Raw genomic sequence first — 26,352 nt, forward strand, 5'->3', positions numbered from 1 at the left:
TGGCAACCTCCTTGGAAAGGATGGCTACCTCCATGGTAAGGCTGGCTACCGTAGAGGAGAGAATGGCTACGGTAGAGGAGAGGATGGCTATGTCCATGGAGGAGCTTAGTTGCCAAGGTATGGAAAACATGGTAATTGTTCAGAATAGACTGACATCTCTTGAGGAGCGATGGTCAGCTATTGAGCAAACAAACCAGACTTTCATGCAAGTCCTTTGGAGTAGGACTTCCAGTGCAGAAACGGGTCCTCCTCGCTCCCCTGCATGCAGCAAGGTGCTGTCCAGCCACTTACTAGCTCTGAAGTGGGGTTGACCAATGAGAAGGATGTTGGTGGCATACAACAGGGAAGTGGGGGCTCCTCTCCAAGTGGTCACACGACCATGCCACTGCAGAGCCCTCGGTCAGAGCCCCACCAGAGTCCCCACCCAACTGAGATCGGCGTCTCAACCCCTGCACAGCCGCAGGAGCAGCAGACTGTTGCCGAGCCCTCACAGGTTCGCAACCCCAGAGGACGCCTGCCAAAGGTGGCGAGACAGGAGCAGCAAGAAAGTGAGCAAGGGGCCTCCACATCTGATGAAGCCACAGTGGAAGCACCACGTAGGAGCACGCGTAAGAGGAAGATAATGCACAAGTAGTTACAAGGGTAGTCACTTGGGTGTGATGTGTTTAATTTTGAAAAGCCATCAGTTGCTTATTGTCATAAAACGTTCTGATGGCAAACTGTTGCAGTTGTGGCCTGTGTCATTTCGCTAATGGGACTTCCACATTGAGGGCTTAGGGTGACTTGCAATTGTCAGTATGGTGGTCAGAGTGATAGGAATCCGTAGGTTCTTGGCCATTGGCGATGGTCTGATAAGAAGGTGCGAGGCAAAAGTGTTTGATTGTGCAGGCTAAGCAAATCTGGCCAAGATGAGTGCGTCCCTTGCATCCCAGGCAGCATGCTGGTGCCTTCTGGTCTGTGCAATTTCAGGTGGGTGAGCAGCAGCTTGGCGCTCCTGCTGTTGCTGCTGCTGTTGGTGGTGCTGTTGTTCATGGTTCTGCTGCTGCCACAGCTGGTCTTCGTCCGAATCTGATGTCCAGGAGGAAAGGAAATAAATGGTTTCCATGCTTCTGGTATATGCCTCAGTTGAGGAAGCGCTCAGTCAAGGTGGCGAGAGGGGTTTCCCAGGAGGTCACACTGGAGATGGGTGTCAGGCTCCAAACTTCCACAACAATGGGTATGCCTTCTAAAAGTTCCCCCAGACCTGAGACAACAAAGTTCTGCCACCTGCAAATTATGATTGCTGAAAACTCCTTTTTAATGGTGGAGCTGCAGCTGTTAGTAAGCAGTCCACTTGTGAGGCTGCCAGGATTCACTGGCGTGTTCCAGAGGAGATGTGCAGGACGTGGGGAAAGTGGTAAATCAGAAAGGCCTCTCAAAATGGGATTATAGAGGCACTTAACTGGTTGTTAAGGGCCTTAAGGGCCTATCCCGCCTCTTGGAGGCGGGATGGAAACGGGGTCAGAAAACACGCATTTGGGAAAATTGCTCGGAGGCGGAATGGAGGCGGGATCGGGCCCGCCTGCCATTTTTTGCGATTTTACCACCTCGCACGCCTCCAATCCCGCCTCCTCGGGCCTGGCAAAATCGAGCCCTAAGTATCTTCTTTGCAGGTGCAGGAAGTAATAGTTCAGAGTGGAGGCCTTTTGGCTGTTGTTTTTATGCAGTAACGGAAACATTAATGAAGTCAATGGACAAAATTCCCTCTGGAATAATGCCACAGGTGCTCCTCCATTCTTGCAATTGGAGTAGAGCTCTCAGGTCTGCAGCAGCATCTGATTATCCTTGTCTATTTTCAGGCACTAAGCCTTGCCAGGGGGAGCTGCTAGCCTATGTAAATGATGTAAACCCAGAAATACAGGCGGGTTCTGGACATGTGAAGTGGAGCACATTTTAATTGTGTTCTGCCAGGTGGGAGAGAAATCGAACCCAATATTCCAACAGGAAAACCACAGAAGTTTTATTTCTATATCACAGCTAGTTACCTTGCAAAACTATAATCACCTTGGTAATTTCTGCAGCTGTCATGGAAACATTTTTCATTTCAAAATTCTTCATAATAGGCATTGGAGAAGCGTAATAAACATTTCCACCCCCTACAACAGTTATACATCTGTGAAAACGCTACAAACCTGGGGTGGCCACCAACCTGTGCACTCTATATATCAGGGAGTTTCAACAACTATAGTTAGTCAGTCAACTCCCAATCAGCTAAGTCATAAATAATTGTACAAGTGCTACATTTATACTGAGCTCAGGATTTAAATAACTATTGACAGCAGCATTATAAAGAACCACTGTGAAGCCACTTCAGTTTATTTTACATCCCAAGGCTTCCACACTGCAACAAAACAATGCATTAGACAAACAGTTCCCACTTCAATATTGTTGCTACCAAAAATTCTGTAAGCACATTACATGCTTCAGTTCTATAACAAGAATATTATTCTGACTTTTTAGGGTAATAAACCTAAATCTGGATACAAAATCAGCCCCCACACATTGGAGATGATGGACCTACAATTTTCACTTTGGTCGCGGGCAGAAAACTAACGGTTGTTGATCAGCCACTTGTTATACACCCCAACCGATTTGCCTTTCCATTGATTCAATGTAATACGAAGGAGGATTTCTTGGTGAGAAACTTGGGTGCACATCACGGAAGACCTCTCCTGGTCCCTCAATACCTCCTCTCTGGTGAAGAAGGCCCAGCAGCGCCTATATTTCCTAAGGAGGCTGAAGGGATGTAACCTGTCACCCCTGATCCTCTCTAACTTTTACCGCTGCACAATAGAGAGCATCCTGATGAACTGTATCACAGTATGGTATGGCAGCTGTAGCTACTATGACCGGAAAGCCCTGCAGCGGGTAGTCAAAACTGCCCAACGCATTACCGGCACCCGGCTACCGACCATAGAGCACATATGCCAGAAACGCTGTTTACGGAGGTCACGGACCATCATCAAAGACCCTACCCACCCCAGCCACAGTCTGTTCACCCTCCTGCCATCTGGGAGACGCTACAGATGCATTCGCACCCGTACGACCAGATTTAGGAACAGCTTCTTTCCCAGGACTGTCATCCTACTGAACTCCACAAATAAACTCTAAAGCCTGCACATCTGCCAATGCACTTTATTATGGTTATGTTTATGTTAATGTATTACAAGCCAAATGTATGTTGAATGTTTAATCTAAATGTACACTCTCGGGAGCCGCAAGCCTACATTTCGTTGTACTGCACTTGTGCACTAACAATGACAATAAAGTTGATTATGATTATGATGATGGGTGGACCTTGCGGGCGGTAGAGAACGAGCACTTTAAAAGAAAGGCAAGAGCGGTAGAACAAGGTGAGGTACTTGAAAGAGAATGTACAAGAGGAGTAGGGGGCATACCAAGGTGAGATTTGGCGATAAGGGCCACACCACCACTGTGGTGGTTTTAGCAGGGCAGACGGTAGAAAGTATAGCTGGTGGGGAGGATTCAATAAGGGGCAAGGTGAGCCAAGTTTCCATCAAAGCCTGATGTCAATGCAATTATTTCTACAATAAGGCTGTGAATGGCAAGGGCCTTGCTCATGGCTGAACAGACATTCTGGAGAGAAATGTGGAGAGTGGAGGTGATTGTTGATTCACTGGCAGAGTCCAAGGGGGCAGTGGTGGGTGAGCTAAGTGGAATGGGAAGGAGGTTGGCGAGATTAACCCCCCCACCCCCCCGCCCCCCCCCCCCACCCCCGTGGGAGCGAGAATGTGAGAAAAAAGTGGTGCAGTTGGTGTTGCTGCTTGTAAGGAGGCAGCAAATTGAGCATGAAAATACCAAGAGAGGGTAGCTGTGGGCTTATCCAAGGAGTATTAAAGCCCGGGACGGCAGCAGGAGAAATTTAAGAGAGGAGTGGTGATGGGTTGGTTTAGGGATTGGGGACAAATAACGGAAAGGGGAGAAATAATAAGTACTGGGTGACAGGAAGGGGAGGTGACAGGAGTGAAGGGATCAAGAGAAGAAGAAAAAGGCAGATAAAAGCAATGGCCTCAGGTGCGGTTGCATAGCCATGGCAAAGATTAGTAGACATATCCTGATTGTAAACAAAAGATGGGGAGGAGACAACATGAGTGAGCCATAGGATGATAGAATGATACAGCACACAAGGAAGCTATTCAGCCCATCGTGTCTGTGCCAGCTCTTTGAAGGAGCTATCCAATTAGTCCCACACCCCTGCTAATTTCCCATAGCCCTGCAAATGTTTCCACTTCAAGTATTTATCCAGTTCCCTTTTGAAAGTTATTATTGTATCTGCTTCCACCACCCTTTCAGGCAGTGAATTCCAGATCATAACAACTCGTTGCATACATTTTTTTCCTCATGTCACCTCTGATTCTATTGCCAATTACCTTAAATCTGTGTCCTTTGGTTCCCAACACTTCTGCCACTGGAAATAGTTTCTCCTTATTTACTCCATCAAAACCCTTCATGATTTTGAACACCTCCTATAAAATCTCCCCTTAACCTTCTCTGCTCCAAGGGGAACAACACCAATTTCTCTAGGCTCTCCACGTAACTGAAGTCTTTCATCCCTGGTACCATTCTGGTAAATCACCTCTGCACCCTCTCTAGAGCAAGGGAGTTATCCCCAGTGTCCAAGCCAATATTTATCCCTCAATCAACATCACAAAAACAGATTGTTGAACACACTTGGAAGAAGCATTGAGAGTAGCAAGGGCACAGAATGTACTCTGGGTGGGGACTTCAATGTCCATCACCAAGAGTGGCTCAGTAGAGCCACTACTGACCAAGCTGGCCAAGTCCTGAAGGACATAGCTGCCAGACTGGGCCTGCAACAGGTGGTGAGAGAACCAACACGAGGGAAAAACCTACTTGACCTCGTCCTCACCAATCTACCTGTCGCAGATGCATCTGTCCATGACAGGATTGGTAGCAGTGACCACCGCACAGTCATTGTGGAGACGAAGTCCCATCTTCACACTGAGGACACCCTCCATCGTGTTGTGTGGCACTACCACCGTGCTAAATGGGATAGATTCAGAACAGATCTAGCAGCTCAAAACTGGGCATCCATGAGGTGCTGTGAGCCATCAGCAGCAGCAGAATTGTATTCCACCACAATCTGTAACCTCATGCCCTGCATATCCCTCACTCTACCATTACCACCAAGCCAGGGGACCAACCCTGGTTCAATAAGGAGTGTGGAAGAGCATGCCGGGAGCAGCACCAGGCATACCTAAAAATGAGGTGCCAACCTGGGGAAGCTGCAACACAGGACTACATGCATGCTAAACAGCAGAAGCAGGATGCTATAGACAGAGCTAAGCGATCCCACAATCAACGGATCAGATCAAAGCTCTGCAGTCCTGCCACATCCAGTCATGAATGGTGGTGGACCATTAAACAACTAACAGGAGGAGGAGGCTCCATGAATATCCCCATCCTCAATGATGGTGGAATCCAGCACGTGACTGCAAAAGACAAGGTTGAAGCGTTTGCAACCATCTTCAATTCAATTCAATTTTTCAATTTCAATTTTATTTATCACATAACTAAATACAAGAAGTGAAATCTAGTCAGTGAAATGCTTTTTTCTTGATGAGCCGAGAGCACCAAGCAGCAGGAACACTTAGCTGCCTGGTACGCACGGAGCCCGCAAGGACGGCAGCCATCTTCATCAGCACCATCACAAAAAAACACATACCGACATATACACGCATACATACTTTAAATATAAATAAAGCAGACATAAAATAAATAAAAGACATAAAAAAGACAGCACATAAAATGAACAAGCAAGAATGTTAAAAAAGTAATTTCTACAGTAATTACATTGATATTTCTACCCAGGCTTCTAGAATAATCTCTGGCTACAGGGTGGCCGCCCTGGGAGAGCATTGTGAGGAACTCACAACTTATAATTAAATAAATTTAATTAATTAATTAATTAATTTAATTAAATAAATAATTCAGTCTCTTTCGATGTTTCCATCTTGGTCTCTCTCGATGTTTCCCCTCGGTCTCTCTCGATGTTTCCTCTCAGTCTCTCTCGATGTTTCCCCTCAGTCTCTCTCGATGTTTCCCCTCTCTCTCTCGATGTTTCCCCTCTCTCTTTCTCGATGTTTCCTCTCAGTCTTTCTCGATGTTTCCTCTCAGTCTCTCTCGATGTTTCCCCTCAGTCTCTCTCAATGTTTCCCCCCTCTCTCTCTCGATGTTTCCCCTCTCTCTCTCTCGATGTTTCCCCTCTCAGTCTCTCTCGATGTTTCCTCTCAGTCTTTCTCGCTGTTTCCTCTCAGTCTTTCTCGATGTTTCCCCACTCTCTCTCTCTCGATGTTTCCCCTCTCTCTCTCTCGATGTTTCCCCTCTCTCTCTCTCGATGTTTCCCTTCTCAGTCTCTCTCGATGTTTCCTCTCTCTCTCTCTCGATGTTTCCTCTCTCTCTCTCGATGTTTCCTCTTCAGCCAGAAGTGCCGAGTGGATGATCCATATCGGCCTACTCCCGAGGTCCCCATCATCACAGAAGCCAGTCTTCAGCCAATTCAATTCACTCCACGTGATATCAAGAAATGGCTGAGCGCACTGGATACAGCAAAGGCTATGGGCCCTGACAACATCCCGGCTATCGTGCTGAAGACTTGTGCTCCAGAACTAGCCGCGCCTCTAGCCAAGCTGTTCCAGTACAGCTACAACATTAGCATCTATCCGACAATGTGGAAAACTGCCCAGGTATGTCCTGTCCACAAAAAGCAGGACAAATCCAACCCGGCCAATTACCGCCCCATCAGTCTACTCTCAGTCATCAGCAAAGTGATGGAAGGTGTCATCGACACTGCTATCAAGCGGCACTTACCAATAACCTGCTCACTGATGCCCAGTTTGGGTTCCACCAAGACCACTCGGCTCCTGAACTCATTACAGCCTTGGTCCAAACATGGGCAAAGGAGAGGAATTCCAGAGGTGAGGTGAGAGTGACTGCCCTTAACATCAAGGCAGCATTTGACCAAGTGTAGCATCAAGGAGCCCTAGTAAAACTGAAGTCAATGGGAATCAGGGGGAAAATGTTCCACTGGCTGGAGTCATACCTAGCACAAAGGAAGATGGTTGTGGCGATTGAAGGTCAATCATCACAGCCCCAGGACATCATTGCAGGAGTTCCTCAGGGCAGTGTCCTAGGCCCAACCATCTTCAGCTGCTTCATCAATGACCTTCCCTCCAACATAAGGTCAGAAATGGGGGTGTTCGCTGATGATTACACAGTGTTCCGCGCCATTCACAACTCCTCAGATAATGAAGCAGTCCATGCCCGCATGCAACAAGACCTGGACAACGTTCAGGCTTGGGCTGATAAGTGGCAGGTAACATTTGCGCCACAGAAGTGCCAGGCAATGACTATTTCCAACAAGCAAGAGTCTAACCACTGCCCCATGACATTCAATGACATTACCATCACCGAATCCCCCACCATCAACATCCTGGGGGTCACCATTGACCAGAAACTTAACTGGACCAGCCACATAAATACTGTGGCAACAAGAGCATGTCAGAGGCTAGGTATTCTGCGGCAAGTGTCTCACCTCCTGACTCCCCAAAGTATTCCATCACACTCCTTACTTGTGCCTTGTAGATGGTTGAAAGGCATCTACAAGGCACAAGTAAGGAGTGTGATGGAATACTCTCCACTTGCCTGGATGAGTGCAGCTGCAACAACACTCAAGAAGCTCGACACCATCCAGGACAAAGCAGCCCATTTGATTGGCACCCCACCCACCACCTTAAACATTCACTCCCTCCACCACCAGCGTACCGTGGCTGCAGTGTGTACCATCTACAAGATGCACTGCAGCAACTGGCCAAGGCTTCTTCGGCAGCACCTCCCAAACCCGCGACCTCTTCCACCTAGAAGAAGAAGGGCAGCAGGCGTATGGGAACACCACCACCTCCAAGTTCCCCTCCAAGTCACACACCATCCTGACTTAGAAGTATATCGCCAATCCTTCATCGTCGCTGGGTCAAAATCCTGGAACTGCCTGCCTAACAGCACTGTGGGAGTAACTTCACTACACGGACAGCAGCGGTTCAGGAAGACGGTTCACCACCACGTGCTCAAGGACAACTGAGGATGTGCAATAAATGCTGCCCTTGCCAGCGATGCCCAGATCCCATAAGTGAATAAAAAGAAAAGATTATCTGGTCATTATCATATTGCAAATTGGCTGCCACATTTCCTACAATACAACAGTGACAACACTTCAAAAAGTACTTCATTGACTGTAAAACACTTTGGAACATCCGGTGGTCATGTAAGGTACTATAGAAATGCAAGTCTTTCTTTTCCATTCTCGAAGGCCTTGACATCCTTTCTAAAGTGCGGTGTCCAGAATTGACACAATACTCCAACTGGGGCCTAACCATTGTTTTATAAAGGTTCAGCAAAACTTCCTTGCTTTTGTACCCTATGGCCACGATTTTACTAATGGAGGCGACTCGAGTGCGGGTCCACTGCTCGGAGGCTTTCCGATCCGCTCCCGGCAGCTGCCTCCCAGAACTTACCATTTTGCATTGATTGGCCTTGTTACGACTGACGTGCGGGTCCCTCCAGGCAATTGCTTGGAGGCTGTCAGTTTCTGATGTCGCGTTGTTTGAAAAAAAATTTAAAGGGGCCATGTCCCCTTTGGGAAAAATGTCAATGTGATGGTTTGGTGCTGTAACATATAGAATGGGGAGGTGACAGCATCTGTTGTGAACAAAATTTAATGAATGAAATTGCTGGTCATATTTTTCCGAAAGAATTTTATGATTTTTGTATATATCAATTTATAATCTGACTATGAAATGAAAAAGATGCCAGATTTGTTCCAATCAGTGGCTTAGTGATATTAATGCTTTTTTTCTCTTAAAGGTGCTGGCTGCTGCAGGAACGGCAGCCCCAATAACTAAGGCTGCACCCAGGTTCAATGAGGGCTCTCTCCGTGCTCTTGTTGAGGGAGTTAGAGGACATCAGGAGCTCTTCTTCCCTGGAAATTAAAGGAGGAGGCCTCCTCAGCAAACCAAGGCAGCTTGGCTGCAAATTGCTGAGGAGGTGAGCTCGAGGTCTGTGTGCAGACGCACGTGGGTTCAGTGTGGAAAAAGGTTTAATGATCTGCTGAGATCACCTAAAGTGTGGCCTCTGTGTTCTGGAAAATGGAAGAATGAGGGCTCAGGGTGATTTCCATGTAGAATGTTGGTGGTGACACTGCAAACCACCGTTTATTGGACAGAGGATGCTTGGGGTTTTGAGAATGTCGGACTTATATTCATCTCCATGTGCCAGCCACCTGTGGTTGAAGCGTAAGATTACGCGAATCTGGCATGGATGAGTGCATCCCTTGCCTGACGGCCAGTAATGTGGTCGTCTGCTGCTGGATTGGCCACATCCGACCCCACAAGGTGTCACTTCCCGTCCTCCTCCTCATCCTCTTCCTCGTCCTCTTCATCATCCTCTTCATCTTGCTCCAAGGAGGCTGTGTGCTGAGCCACTTGTTCATCCGGCAGCACTAAGCCGCGCAGCTCTTCCTCCGAATATGGCGACCAGGATGAGAGGATGTAAATGGTTCCCATCCCATTGTTATAGATTTCAGTTGAGGCAAGAAGCTTGCAAGCGCACACTCAGAGTGGCCTGAAATTATTCCCAATCAGCTCAAACAGCAGATGTGTGTCAGCTTGACCAGTCACAAGGTCAGTAGATTTGCAAAATCTTATCCCAAACCTCCAACAACAAAGTTGTTGCATTTGAATGCCAGCCACGTTACAGGAGCATGTTTAAAGTTCTGCACCAATAATGATGACAGATCATGTCCTCCACCAACTGGTCTCCTTGCAGCAGGACTGTTTCTGACACGACGGGAAACAGGAGCCAGAGGCAGGAAATGGGAAGCCTCTGTCAAAATAGGATTATCTAGGCAGTTAACAGGCTCTGAACTGCCTTAACTACCTATCCCACTGGTTGGAGTCGGGTCAGTTTGGGAGCAGCTGAACAGACACTCAGGAAAATCGGGTGGGGGGCGGGATGGAGGCTTGTTGGGTGTCTGAAGCCATTTTTTCCGATTTTACCAGCTGACACACCTCCGGGCTGGTAAAACCGAGCCCATATGCCTCTATTTATACCGCCAATGAATCCAGTATGCCTTTTTAACAGCCTTCTCAATTGTCCTGCCACTTTCAAAGACACCCCCAGGTCTCTCTATTCCTGCAGCCCCTTTTAAAATTATACCATGAGTTTAAATTGCCTCTCTTCATTCTTCCTACCAAAACTTCACACTTTTCTGCATACAAGTCATTGGTTGTCACATCCGACTGATGATTGGAAATGTACAGAAATGGCTTCCAGTTTGCGATTCTCAGCAGCAAGGTAACACGCCTGCCGCACTTTCAGCTCCGTGTGTGCTATACGTGTCCAAAGTTAGAAGCCTCTAAGAATTGTTGAAAATAATTATCTGCACACTGTGGTAGCGAGGCGCTGCTATGTTCCTAATAGAATTCATTTTCGGCGAATATAAACAGCTGGTGCAAACTCGGGAGCAGATGCGGCGGGGAGAGCAAACTGTTGCAGGGCGATCCTGACGCGCGAACTGCACGGCACTGACGTCTGAATGCTCAGCCTGTGAAGATGTCAGCTGCGCTCTCACAGTCCCAGCTTAGTCTCAGCAATTCGCTCCCCACGGACGGGTCCACCGACAAATCCAATGTGTTGTCACTTCCCCCCCAGAATCCAGGTGACGTGTGAAGGGACACGGTATCAGAGCCGGTGGCGGAGAGCGCACACTGGTGGGGAGGCGTGTCACCTTGCTGCTGGAAGCCACTTTTGTACATTTCCAGACATCAATCGGATGTAACAACCGGGCAGAAAATACAAGGCTGACTTGGTAGGTACGAGTTTTTATAAGAGATCTCCACTGGCATCAAGCAGGTAAGAACTGAATTAAGACAATATTCTTGAGTGAGTATAAGAAACAAAATATTTAATATAGTGTAAATACAGGATATATCATTATATATATATATAACCATTCATGTGTGTATATATTTACTTACTCGATTATTTTATTTGAACTGCATATTTCAGTGCTAATACATACCTGTTCTTGAGCAATGCCAGACCATTCATATCTAGGTGGTGTTTGGTAATAAAATCATTCAAGTTGAGTTACGATTAGTTTCGTGGTTCTGATGTACAGGTGAAGCTGGAACCTGTCAGTCGGTGTCCACAATCTAGAGTACTTTAATCACTCCTGCGCCACTCTATTAGCAATAGATAAAATTCAACTTCATTTCACCCCCTCACTGACCAACAGATTTTATGAACGAAGCAAACACTTACGAAGTTGACGATTCTCGAATGTTTGAGGAAATCAAGATCCTCCCTCGAATGTCCACAAACCAGGAACACCGAATGAACACTGACAGAAAAACAAAGCCGACACATGTTTTTGAGTGCATTAAAAAAAAATACGGCCACAAAATACATCTTTGCGCCGCCTTTACGCCGTGATAAGAGAATTGCAGCAGCGTTTGGTAAAGGTAAGAGGATGTCACGAACTTGCTGCTGGACCAAAGCTGGCCCAACAGTCGGTGAGTTTGCTGGATCCTGTATTATAGTTTACAGGGGCTTCCTTCAGAATTACTCAGTGAACAAAGGTCACCCCATAGGAAGAAAATGATCATCGATCAGGTCAGAAAGTTTTATAAAGACTTTTACGTTTTATAAACGCTGCTTTAATAGAGAATGGAAAACGATTCAATTTTGCCGAGTATCACTTAAAAGGAGTGCCAGGGTACTCGTGTTTTAGTTGAAGCAATAACCCGTTCCCTCCACGCCCAATTTTCCTCCTCCTCTGGGGTACAGTGCGGTGGGCACAATCAGTCTTCCAGTACAGTGGGCAAGTGACAGTTCTGAAAGGGTGAGCCCAGACAGCAACTGTAGGCCGTTCAACCACGAGCAACAACACAGAGGAAGCCTGACCCTGTCCTCATCCAACATCCAAAGGTGGACTTTCTTGCAGGAGACATCTGATATCAGATGATGGCTCTTTTCTTTCAGGGGCAGGGTTTCGAAATGTAACCACCGCTGCACATTGTGTAATTAGTGTAATTAATTAATCAAGCTACCCAGAGCTGACTGACACCAAGCATGAGAAGGTGTAGTTATAAGAGACTTCAGATACTGGGACCAATTCTGCTGTAACATAGAAGGCGAAGAGGAGGTTAACAGAAATGCTTTTAAAATAATGAAGGGGGTAATTTTGACTTTGGGCGATAGTGTAAAATGGGCGATATCATTCAGCCGCCCGTTATACACCTCTCCTGATTTCCATTTCCATTGACTTCAATTCCTCGAGCAAAGAGCCGACACAGACATGCCCCGGAATTCCATGGAACTATGAAATCGGCAGCAGACAGCGTAAGTTAGACCGTTGTGCACCCCGATCCTCCGGTGGTGAATTTACGACAACATTTGCTGGAGAATTGATGCTGCATCGAGCATAACGGCAAGTCAGATGAGGCACAGCCTCTGTCCGATACACATTCAAGGTGCCGGAGCCCAACACAGGATGGAACAAGAAGTTATTTAACGTTTCCATAAAAGTAAAAGTGCTGAACCTATTGTTGCCGGTTTCCTATTTTCATCATATTTATAAAATATGCCTTTACCTGAGTTGAGTAGCTATTCTTATGTTACTATCAGTCGAATCCAGTCTGCTAAAACAAGGGCGCTGATTAGTTGCAAGCACCTTTAACATCTGAAATTTATTGGGAAAATAATGATCTGAGGATTCGAAAAATTACCCCAGCAAAATGTAACACTGCAGAAGTCTATGGGCAATGAACTGTGCTGTCCTTTCCTAAAGCAAAATCTAGATCGACGTTATGAAACAGTATTTTTTAATCACAAAGGGTAGACAATTAAAATGAAATGCCATTATTTGATTACCCAAAGATATGCCAATATTGCAAGTCTTTATGGAGGACAAATTCATTATCGCCCAGGAGTGGGCACTAAATTTGAAAAGTTTGAGATTTAGCGCCAGGGGCTAATGAATCTCGCTACATGCAAAATTCAGTGTCATCACTCAAAGAAAGGATGGGAGCACTAAATCAAGCGCTAATGATCTAGTTCAGTGGCGTTAGACTCAAAGCACTAAGCAATTTTAGGTGCAGCCTAATCACTGGTCATCATTGCCACAGGCTCATTCCAGTTCTTAAAGGGGAGGTTCAATCATGCTGCAGAACCTCATTCTCAGCATTGCTGGTTCTGCAGCTGTCTCAGTAAGCAGCAGAAGGCCAAGGTGAAGGAACCAGAACACTGAAGGAGGCGTCATTATGGCAGATCAATGGCCCAGGGAGAGAGCTCGCAGATTCTATGACCAGGATTTGGAGGCGTTGGTCTTCGCTATGGAGAGACAGAAGGCGGTGCTCTACCCAGCAAGTGGCAGGAGGCTCTCGCCGCAAGTCTTCCGTGCCATGTGGAGGGAGGTAGCCCAGCAGATCTCAGGCAGCACTGTGGTCCCCAGGACCCACACACAGTGCAGGAAGAAATTTAACAACCTCACTCAGGTAGTCAAGGTGAGTCAATGCCTCAACAAACGCTACATAGCACCAGCTGAACCTCAGTCTGCACACACTGCCCAAAGCACCACACCCCCAGCACTCACCCACCAACAATCTCTACCAACACTCACGCCCACATCTCACACCTTGCACACAATGACAGCTATTCAACTATGGCAGGCACATCTCCCAAACACATTGCTCCACACTCACTCACACACTTTCCTTTCTCTTGCAGGCCAAGGTTGCTCACAACAGGAGGGAGCAGGAGTGCACAGGCGGGGGACAAGCTGACACACAACCACTTTCTGAGCTGGAGGAAAGAGTGCTGCAAATCATTGGGTGCCAGGTGGTGGGCGCCATGGCCACCGGCAACATTGACCCCCTTGGGGACAACAACAGTATGTTCATCCCTACTCCTTCTTCTCACATCCCCCTTCCCCCTCAGCCACAAGCCTTTCCCACTTTCCAGCTAATCATGATGTATGCATGCCTTTCTCCCTTCCTGCCCCCCTCCACTCACCTAAACCCAACTCTTGTGCCTTTCTGCTTTCAGATAATGAGCAAGCAGCTGAGCAGCCTGTCCCTGAGGGTAGCATAGAGAGCGATGCGGGAGAAGAGGAGGATGAAGAACACATCGCGTCACTGCATATCTCACCTGCAGGCACCAGCTCAGATACTGGCACTTCACGTTCTTTAGAGGTTAGTATAGTAGTGGGATCTGCACAGGGTGATGCACTGGGGACGAGCGGGCTGCAGCATGGCCAGGGGGAAAGGGGAGCTTGGGAGACAGCTCCCCGGAAGGCAAGTTCACATGTGAGTTCTGCTGCACAGGACGCAGATGAGGACCTCGATGGGGAGGCCTTTAGAAGAAGGATGATGGGCATGCACACGGAGATGATAGGTGCAATGGCAAGGGTGCCCGAGAGCCTCTCTGCAATGCTAAGGAGTCTGGAGGAGGCCTCCTCCAACATTGCACAGAGCTCTGCGTACACCATGGAGCCCATCATTTCCAGTCTGCAAAGGATTGTGGATTCCCAGAGAGACCGTGGCGACCCAGACCTCATGCTGCATGTGATGGACAATGTGGCAGCTTCCATTGCAGCACAAGTGGAAGCCACACAACATCTTAGTGCTGTAATGCAGTCTATGCTTGGTGCCATAAATTCTCAGACTGCTCTCATGCAGTCTCAGCTTGATGCCATGCAAGCTCTGACTGCTGCCATTGTGGCTGGGTTGACCACTGTCCACCGAGGCTTTCACGGTGTCGCAGCAGGTCAGCAATCTGTGCTCCAGTAGATTGGTAGTGATGCTGAGGTGCTGCCCCAGGGGAGTGGCAGTGGGTCAGTGGAGCAGGAACCTGTTGTCCTCTCTCAGGATGACAGCATTCCTGTTCCCACCACTGGCACTCTGCCACTGCCCTTGTCGCTGCCTGTCATCCAGCCAGCTCAGACTGCTGCTGCCTATGCTGAGGTGGTGCAGTCTACAGCCGGGCCTTTCAGGCCCAGAGCTGGTCGAGGGCGTCCTGCAAGGCCATCTGAAGTCTCCCGCACGGACACACAGCAGCCTTCCACCCGCCATGCTGCAGCCACTAGGCCAACACTTCTTGGAGCACTGGAGTAGGCAAAGGCACAGTAACGAGAGGCACTAAGGAATTGCACAAGGGTGAATAGCTGAGATTGTTGTTGTAAATATGTGTTAACTGATTATTGATACATTTATTAATTGGACTTGAATGATTTTGTGGTGTCTCTCATTTCAGCTTTGCGCTGTGAAATGGCCTGCGACAGGGTTGGAATGATGGGGATGTGGTGAGCAACGGGGATCTGGGTTTAATTTATTGGAACCGCAGTCTGATGAGGCAGTCATGGACCGCCCTTCCGGAAGGCCAATTGAGTGACTGCCTCCTCCCTCTCTCCTGTTCCTCCTCCTTGTCTTCCTGTTCCTCCTCATCCTCATCCTCCTCCTCCTCTCCCTCTTCCTCTTCCTGAGGTGATCCCGCAGTCCCTAGTGGCAAGGGCTGGGCCCTCATGATGGCCAATTTGTGGAGCATGCAGCAGACCACCATGAAATGGGTCACCCACTCAGCTGAGTACTGGAGGGCTCCTCCCAAGTGGTCAAGGCAGTGGAACTGTTGCTTGAGCACCCAGATGGTCTGCTCGATGATGTTCTTAGTGGCAGCATGGCTCTCATTGTATGAGTGCTGAGCAGGAGTTTGGGGTTGTGGAGGGGAGTCATGAGCCTGGTGGAGAGCGGATAGCCCTTGTCTCTGACCAGCCAGCCGTGAGCTTAATGTGGTGGCTGGAAGAGTGCTGGCACAGGATGAAGGCATCGTGGCTGCTGCCAGGATAGTGGGCATTCACATTGAGGATTCGCTGTCTGTGGTCGCACACCAACTGCACATTAAGTGAGTGATAGCCTTTACGGTTACGGAAGATCTCAGGATTGTTATGCGGTGCCCGCAAAGCCATGTGGGTGCAGTCAATGGCGCCATGCACCATGGGGAAGCCCGCTATCCTAGCAAAGCCACATGAACATTCGTCCTGCTTCTCTCTGGTCATGAGGAAGGAAATGTAGTCCCTTCTCTTAGTGTAGAGAGCCTCTGTGACTTCTCGGATGCAGTGATGGATGGTGAACTGCGAGATGTTCGTGATATCTCCTGTTGCAGAAGGAACCACTGGCGAAGAAATTGAGGGCGACGATGACCTTGACTGCCACTGAAAGAGCTGTGGTCAACCTAATCTGAGGCTCGAGGTCTGGCTGCAGGAGGTGGCAGTGTTTGGTGACCACATCCTTGCTAAAGAGGAGCCTTCTAATGCACTGCTCCGTGCTTAATTGGAAGTAGCAGAAGTGTTCTCTCAGAATATCCTCGGAGGGTAAGGCGTCCTGTTGAGAACCCTGATGGCCCTCCTCCTCCCTCTGGCCACATCTTGCAATCTTTCTCACTGCCTTTCTTCTCTCCGCAGTAGATCCTGGCAGGCGAGGTCAACTAACAGTACAGCCCCCATTAATGTAACGATATGTAGCACTTTGAATTTTTGTCAGAACAAATGTAACAAATTTTAAGTAGCCACAGCACTCCTGATACTAAAGAACCTTTAAATGACTGAATTAAACTCTTGCACAATCGAAAACTGACAAGGAAGCAGTGAAACAGCACTAACCTGACAGCTGTGTCTCATCCCTTTAAATAGTGCCCCTGGAGCCGCAATCCATCTGCTTCACGCCTCCTCTTGTCGTTGTCGTGGTGAGGCGTTGAGGCAGAGGGCGATAATCAATTTGGCAGATCGGGCACCCAGTGAGCTTGGCACGTTCACTGATGTCATGACCTGCCTGGCGCTAAAGCCCCAGGCGCTAACTGCTAGCGGCGGCGCTAAGGGATGAATGGATTTGTCCTGCAGCGCTGGATTCGCCTTGCCCCGGTGCTACTTCATTAGCGCCCCGTTAGCACCCCCACCAGGCGCTAACGGGAGGCGCTTACCAACTGAATTTCTCCCACTATATTTTCTAAATAATTTTACCTGTCTACATTGTCCAGGTTGGACACGTTGAACTTTAAAATGCTTCATAATGATCAAACTATTAATCAAATGATGCTGTTTTATTGATGTCAAATGTGTTGTCAGGTTTATTTTATATATACGCAAAGCATAATTGTGAATCATACAATACGTTTAAATCTGAGTACAACTGGTGCAATGGATTTGCTTTGATTGTTAATGTAAAGCATGGTAGGTTCACCAACACATGTTGCTACCAAGGGCCCACCAGTGCCATTCCGCAATGGTCTAAGAGGTAGTGGCAGTCTCAGTCGCATCAATTCAGCAAACTTGCGATCACCATTGATTTTAATGGGGGACAGAGCTATGAAAATGAGCTGCTCAACTCATTTGGCAAGGGAAATGGTGGAGCAGCACAAAAGCACCGGGAAATTATGGCATGGTGTAAGTCATGGCCGATGAACCAAATGTCCTCCTTCTGTGCTATTGCCACTATGATGTATATTTTGTTCTCAGCCTTGATCGAGTCTTGAAGAAAATTCCTCTTTCTCCTTTGGTCAGATCCATGACAGTAGCTAGTGGGGACCCATTAAGCAATTTAAGGCATTCATTTAATAGTTTGTGTCTTTATGCTGGTTAAAGCTTTAAAAATAAGATAACAGTTTTTTAAAATCCAAGTGAATTAATCCCATTAAAACTATTCATAGTTTTTCAGTTGTTCACTTTTTAAATAGCATATACCATGATAGCTTTAGTGTTACATGACATTTAAACAATGGCAAACCCAACTACATAATGCATAAACCACAATGTACCAAGCGTGTGATGTCGGTTCAGTTTTACAAGTTGTTTAAATGATCTACCACACAAATACCTATCGAACTTTCTATTTATACAATGGTTAATGTTAGCTGTCAGAATTGGAAAAACTTTGTGCCACAGAAATAATAAAATAAATGGAGGACCTCCATTATTTAATGGATGACACTACAGAGGAATACCGTATTGGAATGTAATCATTTGATTGGTATGCTGAGAGCCATGATCAACTCCTCATAATGTGTGGATGGGGCAGTTACTTCAGAGGTATATTATACAGGGTTTCTACATATTTAATAGAAAATGTTGTTTTATCGGAATGGTAGGGTTTTGTCATTTAATTGACATTTTACTCACTATTTTACCAAGATATGACTTAAATGAGAGAGACTGCAGCCATGCAAAAGCTAGTGACATAGTTCAACTCACAAAGATCAAAAGGAGCTTTATGAAACTATTAGAACTACATTACTGTTATGAATCTGCTCTAGAGGTAATAATCCTTTATATTTATAATATCTTTAAAAATCTTACATCTGCATGCACTTTCTACAAAACCTTACTTCCTGTTGTCAAATTTTCCCATTATAAGTTTCGATGTGCACGTTTATAATGGATGCTGCCTATGTAAACTTGACTCATTGTAATTGCATCCTCCCACCAATGGTGGTGCTGCACCTTAGTTTTGCACCACCCAGCTCCCAACAGAAATTCCTGTGTTCCAACCACCCCTACATTTCTAATTACTGACATCTGTGAGGCAGAGTGAGAGAGTGAATTAAAAAAAGAAATGGATAAGCAGACTGAACATCTTTTCTCATCCTAATTTGAGTTGTTTTTTTAAAGAAACAAGTTTAATTTTGAAAGCAAACAGTAAACTTTTAATTACAACATATATTTTATTGATGGTTAGAACATGTAAACATTTTAACGAGTAAACATTTTAATCAATGACACCTGTGAGACACAGCGAGAGAGCACTACAAATACAGGAATGCCGAGGGTCTTTTGAGGGCATGTTGTTGTTGGAAGAGAGAGAGAGCGCGACTGGGGGGAAGAGAGAGAGCAACTGGGGGGAAGAGAGAGAGCGACTGGGGGGAAGAGAGAGAGCGACTGGGGGGGGGGAGAGAAAGCGACTGGGGGGGGAGAGAAAGCGACTGGGGGGAAGAGAGAGAGCGACTGGGGGGAAGAGAGAGAGCGACTGGGGGGAAAGAGAGAGAGCGAGTGGGGGGGAAGAGAGAGAGCGACTGGGGGGAAGAGAGAGAGCGACTGGGGGGGAAGAGAGAGAGCGACTGGGGGGAAGAGAGAGAGCGACTGGGGGAAGAGAGAGAGCGACGGGGGGGAAGAGAGAGAGCGACTGGGGGGAAGAGAGAGAGCGACTGGGGGGAAGAGAGAGAGCGACTGGGGGGAAGAGAGAGAGCAACTGGGGGGAAGAGTGAGAGCGACTGGGGGGAAGAGAGAGAGCGACTGGGGGGGAGAGAGAGAGCGAGAAAGAGAGGGGGAGGGGGAAGTGGGGAGTAGGAGGGAGGGGGAGGTGGGAGTAGGAGGGAGGGGGAGGGGGAGGAGTAGGAGGGAGGGGGAGGGGGAGGAGGAGGGAGGGGAGGAGGAGGGGGAGGAGGGGAGGGGGAGGGAGGAGGAGAGGGGGAGGGAGAGGGGGAGGGGGAGGGAGGGGAGAGGGGGGAGGGGGAGGGAGGGAGAGGGGGAGGGGGGTGAAGGGGGGCCTGAGACGGCCGATTGCGGCTGCCCGGGCCCGGTTGCCTTGGTAACCCTCCTCCCTCTCCGCCTCCTGATCTCCGGGCCTGAGCGGCCGATTGCGGCTGGCGAGCCCGGTTGCTGGGGTAACCCTCTCCGCTCCCCCTCCCCTCCTGAGCCCTGGTTGCCTTGGTAACCCTCCTCCTCTCTCCGCCTCCTGATCTCCGGGCCTGGGCCTGAGCGGCCGATTGCGGCTGGCGGGTTGCCGGGGTAACCCTCTCCGCTCCCCCTCCCCTCCCGAGCCACCGGTTGCCTTGGTAACGCTCCTCCCCTCTCCGCCTCCCGATCTCTGGGCCTGAGCGGGCCGATTGTGGCTGGCGAGGCCCGGTTGCCGGGGTAACCCTCTCCGCTCCCCCTCCCCTCCCGAGCCCCGCCCCCCCCGAATGAACCGCCAGGAGCTTGCAGTGAGCCCAGCCAGCCTTTACCAAGATGGCTTGCCGCTGGTTCGGAATCGGGCCCAGCGGCGGGGTGAGGGGTGGGAGGAGCTTGCCACAAAACAATTGCCTAGGGTACAGCATGGCTGGCAACAGATGCCCAGGCTTCGAGGCCTACCTGGAAAAACAGGGAAAGGTAGGAAAATTAATGAGATTAGATAAAAGATTTAGAAAGTAATTAACTTTTTAAAAAAACAATATGTGTTTTAAACGCACTTTTTTTTTAAAGACGCAGAAGCGGGAAAAAGAAAGGAAAAGTTTGGAATCAAGATGGCGGTGACTCACCTCGGTTCAGAACGATAAGGCCCGCCCACACAGGCATTGATTGGTGGACCGTCAGGTCACCGAAGCGTGGGATTGGTCAATCGTCCCGTCACTCGACCGTAGGAGGGCCCGGCCGCACGCGCCAGGAACCCGCCGTACGATTGGTCGACCTCGACGTCACTCGATGCTAATGAGCGGATAATGAGCGGAATGTTGAACGTTTTTTGGATACCGCGGGGCGCAAATTTTGTCCAGCCGAAACGTAAATATGCTTAGGACGGTTCTGGAATCGCCAGCTTTTTTTCGACGTAACACACGTAGGTACACTCTATAACTTTCGAGTTAATTCAAGACAGACAGACAGAAAGACAGACAGACAGACGGAATGACAGACAGAAGTATCCTTTTATATATATAGATATGGCAGGGATACCAGAGATGGGTTGTCTGCAACCCCACCCAGTGCTGTAAGATCCACACCCTCTAGCTTCTGATACTGCTGATGGATACCAAGATTCATCAGTGAGCTGATATTTAAACTCATAGCTCTGCCAAGCCTTAGGTTTCCCTGCCATAGTATTTGCCAAATTCCAGGTTCTCCTTCCACAATGATTTCCTCCCCTCTCATGCTGCAATAACCACCACAGTGCTGACATGGAATTTGACTTATTTGGTTGCTGTAAATTAGTAGCCTAATCTTCTTCTTCTTAGGCAGTCCCTCGGAACCAAGGATGACTTGCTTCCACATTAAAAATGAGTTCTCAGGTGACTGATGAGTCCAATGTGGGACCTACAGTCTCTGTCACAGGTGGGGCAGATGGTGGTTGAAGGGGCGGGTGGGTGGGGTGCTTGGGTTGACGTGCGCTCCTTGCACTGCTTGCGCTTGGCTTCCGCTTGCTCCCGGCGAAGAGACTCGGGGTGTTCGGCGCCTTCTCGGATGCTTCTTCTCCACTTTGTGCAGTCTTGGGCCAGGGATTCCCAGGTGTCAGTGGGGATGTTGCACTTTTTCAAGGAGGCTTTGAGGGTGTCCTTGAAGCGTTTCCTCTGCCCACCTGGGGCTCTCTTGCCGTGCCGGAGCTCCGAGTAGAGTGCTTGTTTTGGGAGTCTCGTATCGGGTATGCGGACAATGTGACCCGTCCATCGGAGCTGATCGAGCGTGGTCAAAGCTTCGATGCTGGGGATGTTGGCCTGAGCGAGAACACTGACGTTGGTGCGCCTATCCTGCCAATGAATTGGCAGGATCTTGCAGAGGCAGCGTTGGTGGTACCTCTCCAGTGCTTTGAGGTCCATGTCTCTGAGGCATACAGCAGGGCGGGTATCACTGCTGCTCTGTATACCATGAGCTTGGTGCCGGGTTTGAGGTCCTGGTCTTCAAACACTCTCTTCCTCAGGCGACCGAAGGCTGCACTGGCACACTGAAGGCAGTGTTGGACTTCGTCATCGACGTCTGCCCTTGTTGACAGTAGGCTCCCGACGTATGGAAAGTGGTCCACGTTGTCCAAGGCCTTGTCTTGGTGCAAAACCTGACATGGAATTTGACTTATTTGGTTGCTGTAAATTAGTAGCCTAATATTATCCTCTATATAGCATAAACAACCTTATTGTTATAAACTACTGTATCATCCAACTTGCTGTGAACATCACCATGGGCAATTTGCTGGTTATTATTAAAAATTTTGCATATCTGTTCACACTTTTCTGTTCACAAAGCTTACAGGGACAGGGTACTGAATTTGGATGATCAGCCATGATCTCATTAAATGGCAGAGCAGGCTCGAGGGGCCAAATGGCCTACTCCTGCACCGATCTTCTATGTTTCCATGTTTTCCTGTTGTTACCATTTATAATAGCAACCCTGTATGTGAACAATTCTCTATCAGGATATAGTTGCCCACCCTTGTCACTGGGTGGCATTATAACAATTCCTGCTGCCTCCAGCTTCCATGGCTCAGCCACACCACTAAACCACCCAGAGTTGTTTGCTGCTTCTATGCTTTTAAAAGTGGCTATAAATTGAAAAAAATCATTGTGCTTTGTACTCCCTAATTTGTGTTGCTCTTTATTGTCTAATTTGTGCTGTTTCCAAGAAATGAATTTTAATTTTTTTTTTAAGTTGGCTACCCTAGCCTCCATTCCCCACCAACTCAGCTCATTTTGGCTTCCTGCTCACTCTGTTACTTTGGTCTAGTCCCACTCGTCTAAATTTTTTTGAGGCCCTTTGTTTTTCACACAGTGCCAACCAATGTCCCCTGTAATTTTTGGGGGGCCACATGGCCCCTTTAACGGGCTGCGTGGCCCATTCAAAATTCCATGCATGTGCGTTTTTTCAATTTAAATGCCGGCTCACTCCGAGGGTCTCGCGCAGCCACACAGCTTAAAGGGAACATTGGTGCGAACCGCACTCCCTTTTTTGAGCACTTTGGATTTTCACTAGGGCCAGCCCTGTTCCTCTTTTCTTTGAAGTTCTTTGATTTCAGCACTACTAGTTCACTTTTTTTAGGCCCTTGGGTTTCCACCAGTGCCAGGCCTAGTTCTTTGTTTTTTTGGGCCCTTTGCTTTTTTTTGAATCCCACTTCTCTGTTTTTATTTTGCGTCCTTACCTGTGCTCCCTTCCCACTATATCTTTGGACTGTGCTCTCACTTTGGCTTTTACTCAGTCCCTTTTTCCTTCTTGTTGTCTTTGTTCTACTTCATTAATTTGCTACTGCCCACCTATCCATCTATTTGCTGCTACTCACTGCTACATTCATTTATTAATTTACTGCTGTCTGCTGCTCCAGTAACTTTTTAATTCGCTGCTGTATTAATTTTTTAATTTGCTGGTGCTTATGCTTTTTTAATTTATTGATTCATTGGTTGCTGATGCTCCATTAACTCACTGTGATGCTCATCAGCAACATTTTGTTGTTGTCATTGAGCAGTGCTTTGTTACTGGCTTTTGTAAGCTGAGTTCTTCTGTTGGGATTGTACAGCATCAAAAAAGACACCAGATCATTGCAAATAGCACATTTTGTTGCATTTTAAGTACTTCAGTTTTTTCATTTAATTTTTAATCTCTATATTATGACTTCTGCTGTCCACTGTTTTAAGATTTACTGTTATCAAATACTTTCAAAACATCAAAATACAGCTTTGACAATGCACAGTCCTTGACTCCCATGTACAGTGCCACAGGAGACCGAATTGCTATATATAACAAAAATACTGTCAATTTATCCTCAGTTGAAACCAAGTGCTTTTACATTGAACAGAGCTGAAATCAACATTTTCTGTAATCAAACAACTCATTGACATCTTTGAAGAAAAACATCCACTCTCAAAGCAATTAACAGGAAAGTACGTCATTACATACCTCAGTCACTTCATACTAATTACACATTCTACATAATGACAGTAAATGCAAGGGAATTTACACAGTTTTTGAATGAATATATTACAACAATTGCTTGCCAATTGTAATATGATTACAAAAGCGAAATAATTTATAATGACAACATTTAAATGAAACATCATATCTAAAACATAACTTGTAACAAAAAAGCTTCTTCGATAAGCAGAGCCAGTTGATGCAAGACCAGAAGTGCAATGATTTTAATTATCTTTCCATCCCGTTTTCCCACACACTTAGATAGTTTCTTCTTCCAGCCACCACACTGGTTTCCACTATTATGCTTCCTTCCACTACCAAGGTGTGTGTTTGTGGATTTTCCCCTCAGATGCTATTAGTACTGCTCCTTTAACAGTGAATTACAGTCTTGTTTCTTGGAGTTTGTCAGCTTTTATTCTCTCTTCGCTATAGAATGCTCCATGTCATGCAACTCTTAATTAATCATCTTGAGCAAGTGCTAAAATATTCATCCATGAGGGTAGATGGATTCTGATATGAGTTAGTCGAACAAACTGAACTACAACAAGCCTTGAGTCTATCCAGAAACCCACATTGGAACACATTAAGACAAAACTGTGTTGATCTGCAAAAAAACACTTAAAATGTAACTACTTTTCACTTAAATAACTTGTCATTACAGTTTGCGGTGATTATTTTTTTACAATCCTGTTAAAAAAAAGACTTGCATTTATATAGTGCCTTTCACAACCCAAGGTGCTTTACAGCCAATTAAGTACTTTTTTTTTGAAGTGTAGGCAATGTAGCAGCCAATTAGCACACAGCAAGTTTCTACAAACAGCAATCACGGTAGATGCCGGCCCCGCCTACAAAACTGGCCACTCCCCAGATCGAATTAATCACCATTGGGACTTTCCACTAATTGCGCTTCTTTGCGGAAAGCTCTTAAAATTAAGTTTATTTTTTAGGTGCAAGGGCACTAATAGGCATGTTTTAACATCTTTTAATTTTTTTTAACATTTACTAAACTGACTACTGCACACCAATGTCTATATATCTATCTATTCTATATTATTCTTCTATATATATAAAGCGGCTCTTCTGTCTGTCTGTCTGTCTGTTCTCTATACGTTTGAAAGTTATAGAGCAACTGACGCGCGCGTCACGTCAAAAGAAAGCTTACGATTACGGACCGGTCATAGGCGTATTTACGTTTCGGCCGGACAAAAATCGCGCCCGCGGTATCCAAAAAACGTTCAACATTCCGCTCATTAGCATCTCATTAGCGACCGTGTGACATCGAGGTCGACCAATCATACGGCGGGTTCCTGGCGCGTGCCATCCTACAGTTGAGTGTTGAGTGACTTGACGATTGACCAATCCTATGCTTCGGTGACCTGATGGTCGACCAATCGGTGCACGTGTGGGCGGGCCTTATCGTTCTGAACCGAGGTGAGTGGCCGCCATCTTGATTTTTTCCCCACACTTTCTGTGTGTCAGGGAACTAAGGTAAATATTTGAATTATGTGTTAGGGAATTAAATAACAATTTATTTGAGTTTTAAATTGTGTTTAGCAACAGGAGGAAATGAAGTGATCCCCTGCCCTTTGCCTGGAGGCTCGCCTACTTTGACGGCCGTTTCGAGCGGCTGTGCCGGCGCCTGGGCGCGGCCTAGCAGCCCGGGAAGCCTGGGCCTTGAGTTGCGGGCCGTGCCGGGAACCGCCGTGCACAAAACTTCCCCGCGGCGGTCAACAGCCCCACCCCAGAGCCGGACCCATAGTCACCAGGTCACTCTGTTCCCCGCTTGGCTCGGGCGGGGGGGGCGGGGCTCTCGGGAGTGTGGATCTCGAGCGGGGCTTGGACAGCGGGAAGGGTTACCCCGGCAACGGGGCCCGCTGCGGCTCTCGGGCGGGGCTTGGCGAGCGGGAAGGGTTACCCCGGCAACGGGGCCCGCTGCGGCTCTCGGGCGGGGCTTGGAGAGCGGGAAGGGTTACCCCGGCAACGGGGCCCGCCGGCCATCTTGAAACCAGCTCGGGAGGCGCGTCAACCGCAGCTAAGGTGAGTCCGGCCGGGACTCAACGCGCTAGCCCGCGCATCGGCCGGCCCTGAGGCGCTGATCCACGGAGAGGGAGGGAGGGAGAGAGAGAGAGAGAGAGAGAGAGGGAGTGAGAGAGAGAGGGAGGGAGAGAGAGAGAGGGAGGGAGAGGAGAGGGGGGGAGGGAGAGAGGAGCGGAGAGAGGGGGGGAGGGAGAGAGGAGAGGAGAGAGGGGGGGGAGGGAGAGAGGGAGAGGAGAGAGGGGGGGAGGGAGAGAGGAGAGGAGAGAGGGGGGGAGGGGGGAGAGGAGGAGAGGGGGGAGGGGGAGGAAGAGAGGGGGAGGGGGAGGGAGAGAGGGGAGGAGAGGAGAGAGGGGGGGAGGGAGAGAGGAGAGGAGAGAGGGGGAGAGAGGGGGGGGAGGGAGAGAGGAGAGGGGGGGGAGGGAGAGAGGAGAGGAGACAGGGGGGAGGGAGAGAGGAGAGGAGAGAGGAGAGGAGAGAGGGGGGAGGGAGAGAGGGAGGGAGAGAGGGGGGGGAGGGAGAGAGGGGGGAGGGAGAGAGGAGAGGAGAGAGGGGGG

At 48.0% G+C, this 26,352-nt stretch overlaps 1 protein-coding gene across 1 annotated transcript in view; it reads left to right on the forward strand.

Moving 5' to 3' along the window:
- The first annotated feature begins 10,653 nt into the window (after window positions 1-10,653).
- Window positions 10,654-26,352, forward strand: part of mchr2a (melanin concentrating hormone receptor 2a) — an 80,198-nt gene continuing 64,499 nt past the window's right edge. The window contains exon 1 of the mRNA XM_085997455.1: window positions 10,654-10,942. The gene's annotated coding sequence lies outside the window, so the exon portion shown is untranslated. The remainder of the gene's footprint in view (window positions 10,943-26,352) is intronic.

The sequence above is a fragment of the Somniosus microcephalus genome, chromosome 9 (genome assembly GCF_052327205.1).
Source record: "Somniosus microcephalus isolate GS21.2 chromosome 9, FLI_Smic_1.0, whole genome shotgun sequence".
Taxonomy (NCBI): Eukaryota; Metazoa; Chordata; class Chondrichthyes; order Squaliformes; family Somniosidae; genus Somniosus; species Somniosus microcephalus.